This window comes from Myodes glareolus, chromosome 22, assembly GCF_982192425.1.
Source record: "Myodes glareolus chromosome 22, mMyoGla1.1, whole genome shotgun sequence".
Taxonomy (NCBI): domain Eukaryota; kingdom Metazoa; phylum Chordata; class Mammalia; order Rodentia; family Cricetidae; genus Myodes; species Myodes glareolus.
Window position 1 is genome coordinate 12,722,244 of NC_142047.1, and position 21,984 is coordinate 12,744,227.

At 44.2% G+C, this 21,984-nt stretch overlaps 1 long non-coding RNA gene across 2 annotated transcripts; it reads left to right on the forward strand.

The window, feature by feature from the left end:
- The first annotated feature begins 6,250 nt into the window (after positions 1-6,250).
- On the forward strand, positions 6,251-21,513 carry LOC148118427 (uncharacterized). Of its 2 annotated transcripts, XR_015735970.1 has the most exons (3): positions 6,251-6,810; positions 20,457-20,523; positions 21,318-21,513. It is a non-coding gene; the product is annotated as an uncharacterized LOC148118427 (long non-coding RNA). The 2 variants fall into 2 exon arrangements; XR_015735969.1 differs by lacking the exon at positions 20,457-20,523.
- Positions 21,514-21,984: the final 471 nt, after the last annotated feature.

A 21,984-nucleotide genomic window follows, 5' to 3' on the forward strand; every position in this document is an offset into this window, starting at 1 on the left:
GATTCTCAATATGCAGAAAGAGTTCTTTTGCATATTGAAACTGCTGAATTGATACCAGAAGAAACAGAAACAACTTTATTATTTATTCAAGTTCAAGATATAATCAGGATAGTCTTCATCCCATATACATAACACATATCCAATGCCATATGGGTCTTCCCTGTCCTCTAGCACAAGGTAATGCAAAAATTGATCAATTATTGATTGAAAATATGCTGAAGGCCTCAGAAGTTTACGAAAAAAATCATGTCAATTTGAAAGGTTTAAAAAAAAGGACTTTTCCATTACATGACAACAAGCCAAAGAAACTATAAGGAGATATCCTACTTGTTCTTTATACAACCAAACACCAAAACAGTACTCAAAGGAATGAAACACCTAAAGGGTACTCAAAGTATGAAATATGGTAGAAGAATGTGTTCCATTTTGTAGAATTTGGAAAAGTAAGATATGTACACCACACCATTGATACTTATTCAGGTTTTCAATTGACAACTGCTTTGAGTTCAGAAAAGAATGGTTCTGTAATCTCACATTTACTAGAAGTTGTGGCCATCATGGGTATACCTGTACATGTAAAGGCAGACAATGCTCCAGCATATGTCTCTAAGAAAAGGAAAAGGCTTTTTCCTTATTATAATACGAAGCATGTTACAGGTATACCACACAATCCTACAGGTCAGGCAGTTATAGAAAGAGCAAATCAAACTATAAAAGATATGTTAAACAAACAGAAAGGGATGATAAAGACTTCCAGAAATGGACTGTATAATGCTTTATTAAACTTGAGTTTTCTTAATGCTAATGAGAAAGGAACAATGACTGCAGAGAGACACAGGGGAATAGAAAAAGATTCTGAATTAAATCAATTAGAGTATTTTAAGGATGTGTTGATCCCAGAATAGAAACCAGGAGATGTGCTATACTGGGGAAGGAGTTTTGCTCTTGTTTCCATAAGAAAAGAAAAGCTATGGATACCATCAAAATTAATCAAGCTTCAGTTTGAAAAAAAGAAACCTTTTGAGAAAGAGAAATGACAGCTCATCCACAGAGATGACAATCCACAGGTTGTAAGGAAACCTCATAAGGGTTGGAGTAGGATTCTGTTCTTGTCTGTTCAAGAAAATACCCATCTTCCAAAAGTCAAGAGACCCTGGACATCTGAGGCCTAAAGAAGAAAAGATGGCTATCCAGAAAGAGTCAACAAGCAAGGAGAACTCTGATTTATGATACCAATATCCTTAACAGGGTAAAATCTCACTACCTAGACTTACATATCTCCCTACTTGTCAATACAATGGTAGTTGCAACTCACTTAAAAATCAAAGCTGGCTTTGGAGTTGGACGGTGACTCTCCTCTAAATCTGATCCTGTTGTTAGAAGAAAACTTCAGAGTTTCTGTCTCATATCAGGAGCCATCTGCTATGGAAAAGAAGGAAGATAAAGTTCTAGGGACTAAGGCTTTCAAAATTCTGCTTTCACAACTTTTACTTCACCCCATACCTAGTTTCATATCTATGGTCCCTTTCTTTGAATATATATCTACTGAAATTCAAACTTTCAATTTTGATATAAATAATGTTCAAGTTTTACATAGTTCACAATAAATTCTCCTACAGTAACTTTTGACGTCTCCAGGAAGAAGATGATTCCACAATGATTCCACTTGGTTCATATGACTGGTTCATATGCCATTCAACTGACAGCACCACTTAATGATCAGCTTTAAACTACAAACTGCTCAGAACAATTTTGAAGTAGCTAAATGAAATAATTCAGCCTCACAGAGTACTCTAGCAAGGACTTGAGACAAGCCCTGCATTTTCCGAATATGCATAGACTGGACAAAAAAAGGATACAACTACCCCTCTTAGGACTTGACAATTAACCAAAATTTTTCTACCAGGATCCCATAACAATATTATCACCCCCAGAAATCAGAAAGTAACTTTAAGAATACCATGCCCACATTGCCAGAAGGTGCAGTGGGTGGTTTTTGGTCATTCAATGGATTATGGATATTATAGATAGAATAAGATAAAAGGGTTGATTGTTTAATCTACTCTGAAAAGCAAAAGGGAGAATATAGACACAATCACAATTTGATAAAAAAGTAGATTATTAAGTCTTCTTTTAAAAGGCAATTATTAGTTTTAAATGTTTTACATTGGATTGAACTTTTGTATATTATATACAAATTTTGTATATTTATACAAATTTGAGATTAATTTTGTTAAAATATACTATACATACATTTCTAATATTGTTCAAGGTATTGTACCTATAAAATTTACATTTATTATGCATTTTAAAATTTAATGCTAATTTATAGTACTTGAAAATTATTATTACTAACTGTTTAGGATCATGAGAAAATATAGGCTAGTAGTTAGTCACTTAGTATTATTGAACTTGTAGTCACATTAGGTATGTTTTCACGGTGAAACAAAGATATATGTAGATAGACAAGTCAACTTTAAACACTTCAGAGATCTACAGAATATGGCATTTAATTGTTTTAATAACCTAGATTCTTCTTTTTTATGACAATGAGACATACCAGGTCCTGGCAGTACCAATATACTTCAGAGAAGATAATGGGAATTGCTTTCTTTGTGGTAAAAGTAAGCCACAAAGAATGGGTAAGAAAATACCCTTGCCTCAACTACTGACAATACGCTGTCCTAATTGGACAAGCAAGACACAAAAGAATGTGACTGTCAAACATGGCCAAGACAAGGAGGAACAGCCCTTCAGAATGTCCTCTTCACAGAAAAATCTGTCAGATACACTAGGTTTGCATACTGAAGATGGAGTGCCCCAACATTGCAGAGAAACTTTGGGTGAGTGTTCAGGTAGCCAGTTGTTTCTGTCATTACACTTTTTGTGAAGTTCCTTGCTTACACTTCCTGCTTACTCAGTTAATATTATTTCATTCTTGGGTCTCTTAGGGAGCTGAAGACTAGATAGCTATAGTTTTCTTTGTTTACCTGATGCAAAAGCAAGTTATGATAGAAAGTAAATTAGGTACATGAACATGGACTCCTCAAGATAGGATAGATATACAGTATTTTCTCTGAATTTGTCAAATGCAAATGAATTAGATGTTCATGATGTATTTATTGCCTGTATATATTGTATATAGTTATTGTACTTATTGTATATATTTTCTCCTATATTAATTATAGCCTTCTTTTTATTTTAGAAAAAAAGGTGAAAGTAGTATCATTGCATTTGTATTTTAATAAATAAAAATTGCCTGAGGATCAGAAATGTAAAATAGCCACACTGGACAGCCTTACAGACCAGGCAGCAATAACACACACCTTTAATCCCAGAGCCACACTAACTTGTCATAGAAACCAGGTAGTAGTGATGCATAACTTTAATCTCAGGACTAGAGAGGATTAGAAGACAGGAGGGACAGCTCTCACTTTTTGTTTCCTGGTACCATTGTCCCTCTTCATATAATATAGTCATCTCCATTTTCCCCCCTATTGTGGAGTCACTCTGTAGCCTGAAACTTAGTGTGCAGTGTAGGCTGGCCTGGAACTCAGTATATATCTGTCTCATCCTCCCTCATGTTGGGATTATGAACATAGCCACCATGCCCAGCTCCATCCTTTTTTCTTCCTTTCAAATCTTCAGGTTATACTATGTACTCACTCATAAGTGAATATTAGATGTAAAGCAAAGGACAACCAGCCTATAATCCATGACCCCAGAAAAGCTATGTAATAAGGAGAACCCTAAGAGATACATATATGGATCCTTCTGGGATTGGGAAATAGACAAGATCTCCTAAAAAAAAATGGGAACATGGGGAGTGGGTAGAAGGGAGAGCAGAAGGGCAGGGGCAGGGGAGAAGGGGAGGGAGGAGGATAACATAAGGGAAAGGGATGGAAAAGTTGGGGGAAGGACAGAGAGGGAGAGCAATGAAAGAGATAGCTTGTCTAGATGGAGGCTCCTCATTCTTTTCCCTACTGCTTAGACCTGAATAATCACACAAAACTATATTAATTGCAACACTGCTTGCCCAAGTCTCAGGCATATTTCTAGTTAGCTCTTACACGTTGAATTAACCCATCTCTTTTAATCTGTGCATCACCACAAGGTTGTGGCTTACTGGTAAAGGTGTGGCTTACTGGTAAAGGGTGTCTGTCTCCTTCAGCAGCTACATGGCAGCTCCTTGACTCCACCTACTCTCTTTCTATATCTCTGTTCAGATTTCCTGCCTGACTTTACTCTGCTGAGCCATTGGTCAAAACAGCTTTATTCATTAACCAATAAAGAGAACACTTATATAGAAGAACTTCCCACAATAATCTTGAATGAGGGACCTATTTGGGGCTACTGTGACACATGGCACCAGAGAAATTCCCAGAAATCCACAAGAATGATTCCAGCTAAGATCCTAAGCAATAGTGGAGAGGGTGCCTGAACTGGCCTTCCCCTGTAATCAGATTGATGACTACCTTAATTGTCATCATACATCTTCATCGAGCTACTGATGGAAGCAGATGCAGAAATCCACAGCTAAGCACTGGGCCAAGCTCCCAGAGTGCAGTCATAGAGAGGAAAGAGCAAAGGGGTCAAGACCATGATACCCACAGAAACTGTTGACCTGAGCAAGTAGAAGCTTACTGGCTATGGAGTGATAATGGGGGAAGCAAGCTAGGCCCTCTGAATGTGGGTGACAGTCATATGCTTTGGACAGTCTGTGTGACCACTGGCAGTGGGACTAGGATTTATCCCTAGTGTTCGAATTACCTTTCTGGAGTACATGCTTTTTGGAGGAATACCTTGCTTAGGGGAGAGCCTTTGTCCTGCCTCAGAGAGATGTGTCACACTATGTTGACTCCACATGGGAAAACTAATCCTCTCTGAGGAGTGGTTAGGGGTGGGGTGGTGGAAAGGTGGGGTGAGCAGGAGGAGAGAAGAGAGTGGGAACTGGGATAGATATGTAAAATGAGAAATGATTGTCTTATGGAGAAAGATAGATAGATAGATAGATAGATAGACAGACAGACAGACAGACAGATGGATAGATAGGAGTCTAAGCTTATGTTAGTAGAGGACTGGTCTCCATCACTCCCACAGAGGACCCTTACCTCAGCTATTCCTGGAAGCACCCCACCCTCACTTCCACACGAGACTTCATAGGCTTCAGCCTCCTACTCTGCAGCATCTTATGGCCCCTGACCAGGCTCCTGTAAAGGGAAGTGGACGTGCCGGGCTGAGCGTGGATCAAGAATGGAGTGGGGAGAGGCAGATACTACAAGGTTGTGCATGGATCAAGAGGCCAAAAGGTGCTGGGAATGTTTAATGGTTTTTGCATGTTTGATATTGGGTGTCAAGTCCCACCCTGGACCATCTGCCCTCTGCCTGCCTCTGACCTGAGCTGCAGACTGGGACAGAATACCTACTTCACCTACACACTAACACCCCCTTATGCCTTGGCATAATCCCCAAGGACTCTGGCTGGCTGGCTCCCTGGAGCACCTATGGGGTCCACCTACTCAGCACAGAGCTTCCTTATTGTCACCGCCACATCTAGGACACAGATGAGGAGTCAGGAATCTCAGGTACCATTTGGGGAGGAGATGCCACAGAAGAAACGACACTCTCAAAAGTCAACATGATCAAGAAGAGCTGCTCACTCATGCAATGTAATTTGGACTGTAGCCTAAGAAAGTGGGGAGCAGTGAAAGTCATTGTATAAAAGAGGGTTATGGCCACTGGAAACCTCTTTGACAGAGGTGTGGAGCGGGGTGGGGGAGGGTGCGCAACAAGGGCCACAAGAACAAATCCATTTTCTATTCATCTCTGCTCACAAATGTAGGTGAACAGCTGAAAGCAAGAGTCCTCGACACATAGCAGGTGCTCACTAAATAGTTCTTAGCTGATTCTATTTGCTTAAGTCAATATGATGGTCACAAATATCCCAGAGGAAAAAGAGGAAGGACACTTGGGCTGAGGAATCCTTATTCAAATGCTTAGCACCACAAATGCTTCAAGTTTTATATGTGAAGTATTCTGCAAATTCATGACGAGGTATCTTCCGGGAAGTTCAAGTGTGAACAAGAACTGAATGTGTTTCATGCGCACTGAAATGCAGAGCCCGAGGAGCTCTTACACAACGTGTCTAATTTCTCGGTGAAGCAAAGTGCTAGTTAATCATCCACGTGTGTCATGTGATGGTCCCAGAGCTGCAGGCTGAGAGCATTGAGAATACCCAAGCTAGAGAAGGTGGGGTTGAGGCACCTGATTCTTCACAGTCAGCATTACGAGGCCCTGCTGGAACAGCCACCCCTGCTGATTCTGGGACACGCTTGAGTCACCATGACAGGGAAGGATAATGAGAAGCCAGCACTAAGATAGGAGGGTCACAGGAGACACCTGGGTTTCTGGAAGTCAACCCACCTCCCACCTGGCCAGTTGGGATGGAAGAAGCAGTTTTCTGGGTCCTGAGGGGTGGGAAGCCTAACTGGAGAGTCCCTGGTCTCCACTTACAGAATGGAAGGAAATCGGAGTGGAACGCAGGTGTTTCTGTCCCTGAAAGGACAAGGAATCAGGTGGGGCGATTTCCCATCACCTGCCCCGTGGAGCTGGGGACAGTGCAGTGTTCAGAGAGTGAGACAGTGGGAAATTCACCTGGAAAACCCCAGACCAAATGTCTGGGAGATGTCTGGGCAAACAAGACATGGTCCTCCTGAGAGAACAACCCTGACCCATGGGTGCTGCTTTCTCCAAAGGAGCCCACCTAGCCACCAATGCCTTCCTGGTCCTGCAGGATCGGGGATGAATCAGGTATGACTTGTGGGGGAAAGGGAGGTATTGTGCTGGTTAATTTGTCAACTTCATACAAAATGGTCTCACCTGGGAAAAGGGAGCCTCAAGGGAGGGGTTGCCTCCTCCAGATTGCCCTGTAGACATGTCTGTTGGGCATATTCGTTATTAATGATTGATGTGCGAGTGCCCAGTCCACTGTCAGCTAGCAAGCCAAGGTGTGTGTTGTACAAAAGGTATATAAGACAGGCCTGAACTGAACTGGGTGTTCTCCTTTTTTTTTTTTTTAAGTTTTGTATGGGTGTTTGGTTTACTGTATGCCAGGGTAAGGCAGAGATGAGCACCAGACTCTGGACAATCCCCTGGCTTCAGTTCTAAGATTGAACTCTAGGGAAGGGAAACTGCTCTTGGCAGATGCTAGCAAAGGAACAGATGAGCCTGCCCACTGGCAGCTGCCCACAGACACTTGCTTCTTGGCCCCTCATTCTGTAGGCCAGTGTGAAAAGTAAGACTGTGAGCCCCATGCGTCTCAGGCATGGCATCTGCACCGAGAGTCTGTGCCTTCCAGATTCAAAGCCTGATGCTGAGGGCCTGATGCTGCGGGCAAGTGTTGAGTGGGCTCAGAACGGGATCCCTCTCGGTCCTGGAGCAGGAAGCAGAGAAGAAGTCTCAGGGAGGAAGGGTCAGGTTCTGGTTCTGCAAGGAATGCAGAGGGCATGAGACAGCACCCAAGTCCTGCTGAAGATCTGCTGGAGGCAGTTCCTTAGTGGAGGTCCCCTCTTCTGGGGTATGCCTGGGTTGTGTCAAGCTGCTAACACTAACCGGCCCAGGATAAAATGCCTGTTTTCGCTTCCTCTTTTCATTATGCTTGTAACTTCAGGACTTGTGATTGCTTTGCTCTCAAATTACAGAAACCTGACCACAGGGTTTACACTGGTGCTATTTCTGTTACTTAATAAGTCCTTTTATTGTTAGTTCAGCTGTCAGAAACCTCGGAGAAGCACTCAGGCTTTCTCTCTTTCGTCTCTGCTGTCCTTAGTGGGTTAGCTATTTCGTGCATAGGTATCTTCTTTCTATTACAGAAAAGCTGCTCCCCACATCACTCAAACACACTAGACAGAAAGCAGGAACGGGATAGAAACAGGATGCTTGTCACCTTGTAAGCTGGGTGCTGGAGAGATGGCTCCATGTTTAAGAGGAATGACTGCTCTTGAGAGGACCTGGGTTCAATTTCGAGCACCCACATGGTAGTTCATACCTGTCTGTCTCTCCAGATCCATAGGATCTGATGCTCTCTTCTGACCTTTGAGGACACCAGGCATGTGCAGTGTGCAAGACATATGGACAAACACTCATACACATAAAATAAATCTTTTTTTTCTCTTTCAAAACAGGATTTCTCTGTGTAGATTTAGAGGCTGTTCTGAAATTCACTTTGTAGACCAGGCTGGCCTTGAACTCACAAAGATTCGCCTGATGGGCAAGTGCTCTACAACCAAGTTCTATCCCTAACTATAGATTCTAAAGGTTGAAATTTAATCAACAGCATCTTTTTATTTATACTTTCACTGTAGAGACTGAAAATCGTTTAAATGACTTTTTATTCACATTTTCCCCTGGAGTTTCTAATCACACCCCCACTTCACCACTTGCCTTGGACCATTTTATTCAAACAGCCCCTTTGCAATATGGTATGAAAGGCTCAGAAAGGAAGTCAGAGGAACTAACCTAGACAGGGGTTGTTGGGAACTCGGAGGCTGTCCCGTCCTATTAGGTGAAGAAAATAATGGAGGAATCTAGCTGATTCAGATCAGGAAGATAAAGGAAATGTCTAAGGCTACCTGTCATTCTGTGCTTTTGCAAGATCAACTAGTCAATCAATATAGTAAAGGCTGTTAAATGTTTGTATAGGTTTGGGAATAGTCTTAATGGAAGCTTCTGTTCCTGCCCCTGACTGCCACAGCCCTGGAGCAACCAACTTCTAATTTACAAAGACGAACAAGCCTTCTGTTCACTTGTCAAACACGGTGATACAAACACTCCGAGTGACAACAGCAGCGTGGACGTGATGCCGAGTGTCCAGTCTGTGGTGCTATTCCTATCTCTTCTAGTCCATGCTTTTAAACATGTTTATTGGCCATGGGTAGTTATCATTATTGGCTGTCCAATGGCAGATCATGAAGGGCTTGGGTGGAAAGAAGGGGTACAACGGTGTCTCATTCCAGAGCCCAGGCTGACCTTAAACTGGCAATTCTCCTGCCTCTGTCACTCCACCCAGTGTAAAACTGTTAAGTGGATTGTGTCCAAGTTTCCTGGGGCTGGGAAGGAAACCCTTGACAACATGGACATGTGGATACAGCATGGTGGGAACACACCATGACCTCTGACACAGAACATCTGTCCCCATTCCAACTCCACACCTGAACCCCTCTGAACTCTGTGGAGGTGTAAGGGACTGTGCTGTGCTTCTCAGAACTGACAGAGCACAGCAGGCAGAGGACCTGGCCCTGCCAACCAGCACTGCTGGAGAAAAGATCACATTCCCACAGATTCAGAGCTATTTCTTTGTTCTCTGTCACTCTGGACTGACCAGCTGTTGTTTCCCTTACAGAATGTGGAACTTTTCATGTCACCTCTGCCCAGGGGCCATGCTAATTGCTCTGCTCAGGCTTTAGGGTCTGTGATGCCAACTCAACCACTGAATGACCAGTTTTTAACTGAGGCAGAGTTAACAGTTCATCGCTGAGAGAAGTCGGGGCAGGAACTCGAGCAGGGGAAGAACCTATGTAGCAGAGGCCATGGAGGAGTGCTGCTTCCTGGTTTGCTTCTTGTGACTTGCTCAGCACACTCTGAAACGTCTGTCACATTACCTGCTAAGGACAACAAGGAAGGCAGCCTTTTTCCCAGGTTAAAGAAGTATTGTCACAACACTTAAAAGGCTAGGGCAGGAGGATCAGGAGTTCAAGGCCAGTCTGGGCTGTGCAGTGAAGAAAAAGAAGTGTTTTCACAAAAGATAAAAGGAAGGACAGTGTTTCCACTGGCTCACTGGGATCTTTGGTTTCAAAGGTAATTTGTATTTTCTACCCTCTTCAGACTGCACCTCAGACTTCCTGACTGAATGCCTTGATCCCGTCTCCTCCTGCCTTATATTCCTCTCTCTGCCCAGCCATATCAGTCCTGTCTCCACATCCCTAGTGCTAGGATAAAAGGCGTGGGATCCCAAGTGCTAGAATCACCTTTGTGTGAGCTCTGTTTCTCTTATAGACTGGACTGTTTTCATGTAGCCCAGGGTAGCCTTGAACTAACAGACATCCATCTGCCTCTCTCTGTCTCCTGAGTCCTGGGATTAAAAGTGTGCCAGCACTGCCTGGCCTCTAGAGGCTTAGCTCTGTCCTCTGATCTTCATGCAAGCTTGATTTGTTAAAACACAAAGTATCACTACAACTTTCCCTGTGCATTGTCAGCCCCTAGGAGGTAAGAGAGCATCTTTTCCCGATCCCGATTCAAGAAGAGGGTTTATTTTATCTCACTGATCAAGAAGGGAAGTCAGGGCAGAAACTCCAGGCAGAAACCCAGAGGCAGGAATTGATACAGAAGCCAAGGAGAAATGTTGCTTGCTGGCTTGCTCCCCATGGCTTGCTCAGCCTGCTCTCTTATGCACACCAGGGCCACCTTCCCAAGGGTTGCACAGCTCTCATGGGCCAGGCCTGACCAAATCAGTCATGAGATCACGGAATGCCCACTAGGCTTGCTACAAGGCTGACCTTATGGAGACATTTTCTCAGTTAAGTTTTCTTCCCACAGGACTCTAACTTGTGTCAAGTTGACAAACATCTAGTCAACACACACCCATCCTAAGAAGTCTGTCTGCTTTCCCATAAGCCTCAGCTCCTTTCGGGCAGGTCAGAGGCAGGAGAAGATGGAAACATTTCATCTTGGGTGACAGGTCCTGCAATGGGACCTTTAAGCCTGGATGATGGATGACTTTGCAGACACATCCAAGCTCTGAGGTCAACCCCCCATCCCGGATAGTAGATACTTGGCACACGCTAGCATCCTTGGTGGATCAGAATTCAGGGAATGCCTGAGCCCTCTTGCTGGAGAAGGAGGACCATGAGAAGACAATGTCTCTGTGTGTTCAGAGCTCAGGCCTAGAGATTGAACAAGGTCCATTAAAGCCAGGGATGTGGAGAGCGCTCCAAAGCCTAGCACTTGCCTGTGCTCCACAAGGCCCACCCTGGTTTCAAGGGCATCTCCTGGCAAGAGAAAAGAGTAATCTCTTCTAAGACTGTAGAAGCTCTGAAATACTATCCATCCTGGCTCTCAAAACCCCTTTATTGTTGAGGCCACCAACCGTTGCTAAGAGACCAAGCAGGCTTATTGGCGCCATGGAAGGGAATCCCTAGAGTGCTGTGCAGAACCAGCCCCGGCAGCTGTCTGGGGCTCTGCCCACATCCTTGTCTGTCTTCTGGAGCCAGAGGTCTCAGTCAACAGCCAGTGGCTGTTCTGAGAAACCACTTGCTTGGAGTGAGCTGATTGTGCCTGGCAGGCCCCAGAGAGAGGAGGAACTCTTCAATCTTGGGCCTCCTTCTAAATAAATGGGCATAATTAAACATCAGCTGGCCTCCCACTGTGATGGCTGGAAATTAAAGAGATAATGGGCCCAGGAGAAGGCTCAGCATGGAAAAGTGCTTGCCACACAAACCTGGAGACCTGAGTTTGATCCTGAGAGACAACACCGTGGTGAAAGGGAGAACCAATTCCACAACATGGTCCCCTCTCCTCCACACAGGAGCCTTGACACATTCACCTCCCCACCACACAATTAAGAAAAAAATTTATGAAAGTGACATAAAAGCCCCTCAACCAAGGAATGGATAAGGAAATGGTGGTACACTTACACAATGGAGTACTACACAGCAAAGAAAATTAATGACATCTTGAAATTTGCAGGAAAATGGATGGAGCTAGAAAACATCATTTTGAGTGAGGTAACCCAGACCCAGAAAGACAATCATCACATGTACTCACTCTTTGGTCATTTTGAAACATAGAGAAAAGTAAACCAGCCTACAAATCACAATTCCAGAGAACCTAGACAATAATGAGGATCCTAAGAGAGACATACATAACTCTAATCTACATGGGAAGTAGAAAAAGACAAGATCTCCTGAGGAAATTGGGAGCATGGGGACCATGGGAGAGGGTTGAAGGGGAGTGGAGAGAACTGGAGGGGAGCAGAGAAAAATGTAGAGCTCAATAAAAATCAATTAAAAAATTTATGAAAGTGATATCAAGCTGGACAGTAGAAAGCCATGCCTTTTATCCCAGCTCTCCAGAGGCAGAGGCAGAGGCAGAGGCAGGCAGATCTCTGTGAGTTCAAAGCCAGCCTGCTCTACAGAGTGAGTTCCAGGACAGCCAGAGCTACAGGGTGAGCTCCTGTCTCAAACAAATAGTTAAGTTAAATTATAAACAAGCAAACCAGAGTAACAAACAAACAAAAACATCAAAGAGAAACTACAAGAAACAGTTCAGAGACACATTTCACACAGAAATCTCATTAAAAAACAAAATCAGAAACAAAAATATATAATTAAAAGACCTGTAAATTCAAACAACACCAAGAAAAAGCCCAGGCAAAGCATTATGAGACAAAGAACACCCTGCAAAAATCTCACTGAGTCTGTTTTATCTTGGCCATCTACTGCTAGGCATAGGGCCTGCCCCCAAGAGTGGATTTTATACCCAGTGAGACTCCACCAGACAAAACTAACTTTTTAAAAAATATTTATATATTTATTATGTATATAATATTCTATCTGCGTGTATGTCTGCAGGCCAGAAGAGGGCACCAGACCTCATTACAGATGGTTGTGAGCCACCATGTGGTTGCTGGGAATTGAACTCAGGACCTTTGGAAGAAGAGCAATGCTCTTAACTGCTGAGCCATCTCTCCAGCCCACAAAACTAACTTTTCCTTCATGGCAGTTATCAGTTGGAGATAACATCTAGATTAGGGATAGGGGCCAGTGTCCACGAGGCCTCTCAGGACTAGGACGCCACCTGCCATAGCGCCATGCAGGCCCTTTGCTTGCTGCCACAGCCTGTGAGTTCCTAAGTGTTGGTCCTGTTTTGTCTAGGTTTGTTTCCCTGGTGTCTTCCATCCCCACCGGCTCCTACACTCTTTCTGCCTCCTCTTCCACAAATTCCCTGAGTCCTGAGGGGAGGGGTTAGATGGAGGTATTTGATTAGGACTAGGTGCTAGGCTTAGGCTCTTTCAGGTGTATGTCCAGGAAGTGGGTCATGAGGTAGTTCTGATTTTAGTCTTCTGAGAGACCTCCATTTGGATTCCGATAGTGTCCACAACAGTTTGTTTTTTAAATTCTTCTTCTTTTTTTTTTTTTTTTTTTTTTTTTGCTTTTCAGTATTCTTGCTCTTTCTTGCAATGATTGATTGTTTGAATTATTCTTGTAGACCAATCTTTCAGGCCACTCTGTGGAGGTTACACTACTCTGGTCTTATCCAAACTCTGCTGGTCAAATGAGTCAGGCCCTGCCGAGGTGACCTCCCTCAGGCTGTGCTTTCCCACCACAATTCTTTTTCAAAGAAATCACCCATGGAAAGGGCACTGTGGTGTGAACAGGCTGAGGCAGGTGGGTCCCAGGCTCAGGAGAGAATACTGTGGTGTGAAGAGGCAGAGACAGGTGGGCTCCAGGCTCAGGAGAGTGCACTGTGGTGTGAAGAGGCAGAGATAGGTGGGCCCCAGGCTTAGGAGAGTGCACTGTGGTGTGACAGGAAGAGCCAGGTGGGTCTCAGGCTCGAGCGAGAAATCAGAAGAGCCTTCAGCCTTCTCATTATCTGTGGGATGGGATACTTGGTGGTGGTCATGAGGTTTGGTGTGCTCTCTAGAGATAAACACCACACAAGCAGGGCCTGGTGCACAGTAAATGCTTCCCAAATGTTGATTACTCCATTTTTTAAAAAACAAAATAAAATCAGAGCTGCTTTGGAAAGAACTGTGTAGACCCCTGGGTGTTTGCCAGAGGCCGTGGGGAAACAGGGACCACTGAGTTCCACAGGACAGAGTTGGCTGAGGTAGGCACTGAGCTGGGGTTCATTTTATGGCACAAGTCGGGGACAGGTATTGGAGAGCCGGCCTTCAGGGCTTAGGGTACTTTCTCTCCCTGACCCAGCTTCTCTGCAAGCTATTTATCAGTAGGAGGTTGAAAACGCCCTGGGGAAGGAATGGGGCAGATTTTGTCTTGTCACAGCGATCTCTTTTTGTCTGGGTTCTGCCACATCAGGGTTGGGGACAGCACCCCTTCTGCAAGCTGCCCTCCAGCCCTACAGGTTATGGAGAGATTTCTTCTGGTCACACTTTTGCCTGCTTCTGCAACCTCAGGTTATGCTCTTCCTAACAGCTCTGTTTGATGATGCATTTTATGTAACTCTGTGTTACAAATGAACACCAAATTTTTCTTTAAAACAGGGTCTTGCTGGTGTATTCCAGGCTCACCCTGAACTCAAGATCCCCCTGCCTCACCCTCCCAAGTACTGGGAATATAGGCCTGCACCAGGACACTCTGTTCCTCTCAGAGGCAGAATCCATGGATGCAAAGGACCACTGTAATGTGTCCGATTCAGTACTTCACCATGAGAGTTTAGAACATTAGAACAATGACGGCAATATAGTTTATGGTAATTTTTGGTGTTTTCTGTTTGTTTGTTTGTTTGTTTTTGATACAGGGTCCATTATATAGCCCAGGCTGGTTTTGAACTTGCTGTTAAGCCAAAGCTGCCCTCAAATTCTTCATTTTCCTGCCTCTACCTTTCAGGTGTTGGGATGATAGGTATGTACCACCACACTGGATTTAGTTCATGATATCTGACTTATCATCAGGTCACAGACTGAGATAGAAGGGTTCCTGAGAGTTCAAAGCTAACCTGAGCTATGGATCATGGTCCCACTTCAAAGAAGTAAAAGAAAAAATTATGTTGCAACAACAGCAAAAAGAAATTGAGGAAATATACATGTTAGTTATCTAGATTTAGAAGTGCCAAGGTGTACATATGTTTTGAAAACACTGTATAAGACAAACATAAGTAACTTGTATTTTCCAGTTAAAAAATATTTTTAAAAGAAGCTAGGCCAGGGTGGAGAATACAGTTATAATCCTAGGACTTTGCCGCCTGAAGCAGCAGGACCAGGGACTCAGGGCCAGCCTACGCATTCAGAAAGTTCCATGCCAGTCAGAGTGCCACAGCAAGACCTTACCACAGAAGGACAAAATAAATAACAGAAAAAAAGAAATAAAAAGAAAGATGACATAACAGGAGCTGGAGAGATGACTCAGCAGTTAGGAGCACTGACTGCTCTTCCAGAGGACCAAGGTTCAATTCCCAGCAACCACATGACAGCTCACAACTGTTTGTAACTCCAGTTCCAGGGAACATGAAACCTTGGCAAAATACTAAAGCATGTAAATTTTTTTAAAAAAATCATATAAAAAAGAACACACACATTTAGAATAAACATACCAAGACAAAAACCCTGACTCCATTGATTCCACTGGGGATTTAGGGCATTTACATATTAAAAACATGCTATTTTGTGTTATGTTATTATGGATTTCTTTTATGTTTCTGTAATACTATGATATATAGATTATCTTCCAACTTCCTGGTCTGTCCATGGTAAAGGAGAGTGATGAGCCTTTTAGACTGTGAGTTGGCCCTGTGCTATGAGCTATTGTATACACCTTTACGGTAGGAGGGGTCACCTGGAAGAGCTAAGCGTGTTGGTGGTTTAGGATTTGAAACCTCGAAGGATGGGGAGGAGCTGAAAATCAATTGATCACCAGTGACCAACAACGTAAGCAGTCAGCCCACACAAAGATGGGTAAAGTGCTTGCTGCCACCAAGTCTGAGTCAAATCCCAGAGACCCACATGGTGAAGAGAGAACCAACTCTTCCAAGTGGTCCTCTGACCCCCACACACATGTACACAACCTATCCACACATGTACAGATAAGTGTTATTAAGTTCTTTAAAAACCTATCACAGGGTGAGTTGGGATGGCTCAGCACATGGAAGCCTTTCCCGATGGTCATTTCACAGGGCCTGGAAGGTGTGTGTCCCTCACATGTGCCTCGTCCTGGGCACTTCTCCATCATCTTCTGTACAATAAACTGCTAGACGAGTCTCCCCGGGGGCCATGAGCTGTAGCAGGAGGTAGGGGCATCAAGTATTGAGCTCTCCACATGGGATGGTGCTAGAACGGACTGGGCTCAGGGAAACAGGAAGAACAAATCCCACATTTCTTGTCATGTTGGAGATTGACCCCAGGGCCTTGCTCTACCACTGGGCTTCATCCCAGGCCCCACACCTTGCGACTTACAGAAGTCGTTTGTGTTAATTGTGATTTCAGAGGGAAAACTGGTTTAGTTCTTGCCTTACTTACTATTGCTGTGACGAGACACCATGACCACAGCAGCTCTTTGAAGGAAAGCATTTCACTGAGGTGGCTTAGAGATCAAAGGTTTTGTTCATTATCATCATGGTGGGACATGGTGACGTGCAGGCAGACATGGTGCTGGGGAAGGCAAAAACAGAAGGAGTCTGTCAAATCCTGGGCTTAGCTTGATTTCTGAGGCCTCACAGTCTACCCTCACAGTGACACACTTTCCTTCAACAAGGTCACACCTCCTAATTGTGCCACTCCATAGGAGCTTATGGGGGCCAATTACCTTCAAACTGCCACACGACACTAGGTCACTTATGTACTCATTTGGCTTCAGAAAAATAAAGGAGTTTTCAAAATATTTGTTACAAAGTGGAGACACTGACAATGATGTCAGTCTGTGGGAGGAGGTGGTATGGGGACATGGTTTGAGAACGTCCACTTAGGCAGAGACAAGATTTCAGATGTGAGCCCCACTCCTGCCTTCCCTGGCCTTTAGATGAGAATCAGAAGTCCTCCCTCCCACAGACCTTGAGCCAAGCCAGAAGAGGTCACAGGAGAGGCAAGGAGCCTTCCCAGGAGCTTCTCGAAATTGAGACTGCAAAACCCAGCAGGATTTGCCAGCTGAGAAAACCCCTGCTGAACTGAAGCAAACACAGGGCATCTCTTGGTGATGCTATTAGCTGCAAATGGCTTCCGGGAGGGACTCAGCTCAAACCAGAGCAAGAGCAGAGGACAGGCATCTGCAGTGTGTCCCTGGGGTTCTGATTGCTAGCGCAACTGTGGTTACCGGAGTGTGATCTCAAGGGCCACCAGGCATCCCTGCTAGAGCTCAGATCCTATGACAAAGCATCTTCAAAGTTGGTCCCCTGGCTGGAGGTAGTGTTGTACATCATGACCCCGAAATCCAAGAGGTAGAGAGCAGAGAACTGTGAGTCAGAGGCCACTGAGCTTACAAAGCAAGATCTCCATGCCCTGGACACACAGGGAATACAAAGACAGTCTGTATTTAAAAGTAAATTCTGGCCAAAATACCTTTCTTTTAGGGCCATCTTCAATGCTGATATCATGACTTGTCCACAAACACTTATCTCATAGCAATGTAGTGTGCAGTCCTGTTTGGTACCTAATCCTGAAAGTCCTGTGATGGAAGAAAATAACATGAAAACAGTGATGTGGGTACCATGGTAACCATCTGAACTTGGCACTGTGAGGCCATGGGACAAACTTCTACCTGGAGACCTTCACAGAGGAGCTAACATGTCTGCTAAGCCTTGACCTTTCAGGGATACCTATGGGAGACAGGCAGATGGAGGATGAAGATGGGTGTGAGGGGAGGGCCTGCCAGGACAGCCGTCCAGGGAGATGTGTCATCAGGCTATGTTGTGGTCCTTTTTGCTCACAGTTTTGGATGTTTCAGTCTACAATCCGTTTAGCACAGGGTCTGTAGTGAGTCAGCACACTACAGTAGAGGTGTCTGAAGGGGGGTAAGGCCTCTCTTCTTATGGCCAGAAAGTAATGGAGATCAAGAGGAGGTGCCCTATGCCATGCCCTTCAAGAGCACAATGTCAATAACCGAAAGACCCTCAACTAGGCCCTTTTGGTAAAGCTTTCACTACCTCCCAGCAGCACTAGGCTAGGCACTAAGAATTTCTAACATACCATGGGAGGACATTCAGCATCAAAGGCTCCTGCTGTGACTTAAACATCTGCTCTAGGCAGAAGATACCCCTAAGCATACTATTCTCTCAACTTCCACTCCGCAGTTGCCTCCTGTCTGCTGCTCCAGTTCTTTACCCAAACATCCCAGAAAACACTCAAGAACACCCCACAGAACACTCATGAACAACCCACAGAACATTCACAAGCCACATCTCAATTTCTTCCCCGAACCTCATCACCATTCCCAGTCAATGAGATTCACAACGTTTGGTTTTTTGAACTTTCCTTCACCCTATACATCTGTTCTGCTGTGCTTGATCTTAAACCCATATCCTCACAAATTTAATAAAGTATTTTCCCATAAGTTTTAATCCCAGGTCCTCCTCTCACATGCCTGTCTTATTAATAAGCATATTTTTGTGCCGCCACCACTGTTTGGATAACTTCCCTGCTCTTTTGCATTTCTGGGAGGCTCAGTTGGATCAGCCAGACTTCCTGACTTTTGATTCAGAAGAACATGACAATTCCCTTTCTTCTTTTTGTTTATGAGGCTGTCCAGAACCCACATGTTTTTAAACTCCCTAACTAGCCCTTCGGAGGCTCTACTCTTTGATGGGTTGAGCACTGGGCCAATGAGTATGTTATGGTGGTTATGGGTGTATGGGTGGGCATCCTTGTTCTTTCTCAAGCTCCCTTTTCCTGGCTGTGTGACATCTGCAACCATGTAGCTGCCCTCCATTTTGGCTTAGCTTCTCCATTCCTTTCTTCTTCTCTGCTTCCCTAAGAGCTTGCTTGCTTTTGGGATTTCCTCTTAACCACTAATAAACTGTTCTTCAGCTTCCATTTGAGTCTATATTCTTAATATTTTTTAATTAATTAAACAAAGAACCCTCAGAGGGGATTCCATTTTCCCCCACTATCATAGATGGTTTTGCCAGGACTCCCCAAGACTTAATTCTTTAATTGAAGGAGAAAGCAAATCTGTTTCTGCGTCCCTAGATGGCACCACATCTTTTCTGCTCAGCTCATACAGATGAATCACAATACAGCAGGACTCGGTGTGTGCAACTCTCCTGCCCAGGACCGGCCAATGGAGTGTTTTTAGGACAGATTGAGAATGGGTTTTACAGCTTGGTGCCATACAGGTGTCATGGTATGTCAAATTATGGCGGGCTTAGGTTTAAGTTGATTCCAAAACCTGGTAAATATCCTGAAGGTGTCTGTTTCCACTGCTGTGACTCTGAGGAAGCTGCTTCAGCCCTCTGAGCCTTCTTACATCAGTCAAGCCAAGTGTCTGGAGGATGGAACAGCACTCTGTGTGGAAAGTCCTTAACCTTGTTCACGTTAGTCGGGGAACTGCTTTGTTACTGATAGTTCCTGCTCTCAGCAGCCCATATAAAGAAGCTGACCCAGCCAAAGTGCTGCCCTGAGGAGCTCAACAGTGTTTCCCAAGGCCTCGCTATAGGATGCACCTCTGTGTTGCTTTCCTTTGGGAATTATCTTTTCTGGTTACTACTGACCTGTACTTTGGTTTTAAACTTGCCTTTTCTAGTTTACTAGCCATTTATGACAAATGATAAGTTTCAAAGGCTTGTGTCAATGTGTTTACTCTAGCAGAGGGTGGCGGGCTTTCTATAAAGAGCAAGAGAGTAAATATTTAGTTAAGGCGCGGTGTGTGGTCCAGGAAAGCCAGCACTTCACTCTGCTATTGTAGTAAATGCCAGAGTGTGTGGACAATATGCAAATGAGTGGGCATGGCCGTGTCAAAGTAAAACTTTACTAATGAGCAGGAAAATTTGTCCCTTAAGGTAATTTTCATGTGTCATGACTAATTTTTCCTAACCACCTAAAAATGTAAACCTTCTCCCTGGTTAGTGGGTTTCACAGAGACCTGGGCTCAGGCTAACACCTACTGGCAGGAGTTTGCATTTGAATGCAAATCAGTGAAGTGACTTAAGAACCATGTGAGGTGCTGAACAGTGCTGACAATCTGTGGCTCTGCAGAATAATCTGACAGTGATTAAAGTAATACAGAGACCAGAGTTGGGTGCGGAATGCCCTCCGTGGCAGAGTGCTTGTCTAGCACTGCAGGGCCAAAGCAGAAACACCAAGGACCATTCCTCCCTGCTCCTGAGGAACAGCACCTTCCCTTCCTGACCCTTCTGGGCACTTCCTCTTGGTGGTGGCTGCCTGGTGCCTCCACCACTGGGTCTGCCTTGGAGTTATTTTCTGATCCATGGCTCCCTACCTTCCTGACATGTAACAAACACTCAGCAAGCATTCTTTTAATCTTTTGCATCAGATTTGAAAGTAGGATCTGAAGATGGGGGCTGGAGAGATAGCTCAGTAGTTAAGAGCAAGTGATACAAGAGTGACAGAGGACCTGAGTTCGAGCCCCAGTATGACACAGTGGTTTGCAACCATCTGTAACTCCAGCTCCAGGGGATCTGACACTCCCTTCCGACCTCTAACTGCACCAGACACACGCATTTATGTGGGCAAAATGCTCACACATACTAATTAATGTCTTTTTGAAACTCTGAAGGTGTGCTTGGTGATACAAGCCTGTAATTCCAGAACTTGAGGCAGAGGCAGGAGGCCAAGTGTTCAAGGTCAGTCTGAACTATAAAGGGAGTTCAAGACCAGCCTAGACTATATGTGAAGATAAATAATAATATTTGATATCATTCCTCCTATTGTGTAACATGAGCTGGTGGGAATCTTAAGAACTGGACCAGGTTTGATGGGGGTGGGGAGGCTGTGAGAAGGCAGTCACTCCAGAACTGGGTCCCCCAGGCAAGGTTGCTCTACTTTTGTTAGACCTTCCTCAGGAAGCAAGTCTCAATAGAGAGAAAGTGTGGTCTGGAAATTCTTATTCTGGGAGAATATTATTGGTCTTATTATGGTTAGTTATAAAAAGAGCACAATATAAAACCTGGCATGGTAGAGGTGGGCATGCAATCCCAGCAGCAGCATTGGAGAGACTGAAGCAGTAGGATTACTGTAAATTCTGGGCCAGCCTGTGCTATGTGAGTGAATTCTAATCCAATTTGGACAACAGAGAAAGACACACACACACTCAAAAGAGAAAAAGAAAAAACCCAATACCATATTCAGCTGTATCCATGGGAGCATGGAGCTATTCTTACAATGTTCAGCAGGTACTGGGTTCGACAGGTGCTCCTGCAGAAGGCCTGCTGGCATATGATCAGTGCACACTCATTCTCCTGTGTATTTATTAAGTGTCGTGCCAGGGATGGAGTCCAGGACCATTACTGGCTTACTAGGCAAACACACAGCACTGGGCTACAGCTTTAGCACTTTCTAATTTTTGTTTATTTATTTTGAGACTGTGTACACCAAGCTAGGTTTAATCCCTCCACCTTCTTTCTTATCCTCCCTACAGTTAAGATTACTTCCCAGGCTGGAGAGATGGCTCAGAGATTAAGAGCATTGCCTGTTCTTCCAAAGGTCCTGAGTTCAATTCCCAGCAACCACATGGTGGCTCACAACCATCTGTAATGAGGCCTGGTGCCCTCTTCTGGACTGAAGAAAGAATACTGTATACATAATGAGCAAATAAATAAATATTTTAAAAAAAAGATTACTCCCCAATTTCTGTAATAATGAGAGCTGACTGAGGGACTGGGTGTGCTGTGTGTGTTGTACCACAAACTTGAAATCATCTCTAATTTTAAATCTCTAATACATTGAAAATGCATGTAAACAGTGTTTACATATTTATCAGGTAACTAGAGAAACATCCAGGCTAGGTGTGGCAGTGCACACCTTTAGTCCCAGCACTTAGGAGGCAATGCCAAATGGATCAAAGGAAAATGAGGCTAAGGTTACAGAAACGACTCACAAACAACTTGCTTGTTTGTAGAATCCATGATGTAGAGAATATGGATATAGAGACTCAACTATATGTGGTTAAAATAATTCAAATGAAAGCAGGAAGTAGGGACATAGATCAGTCAATAGAGAGTTTGTCTGGAATGCAAAAGCCCTAAACACCATTCCCTGTCCCACATAATCCATGCATGGAAGTGTAAGCCTGTAACATAGAGGTT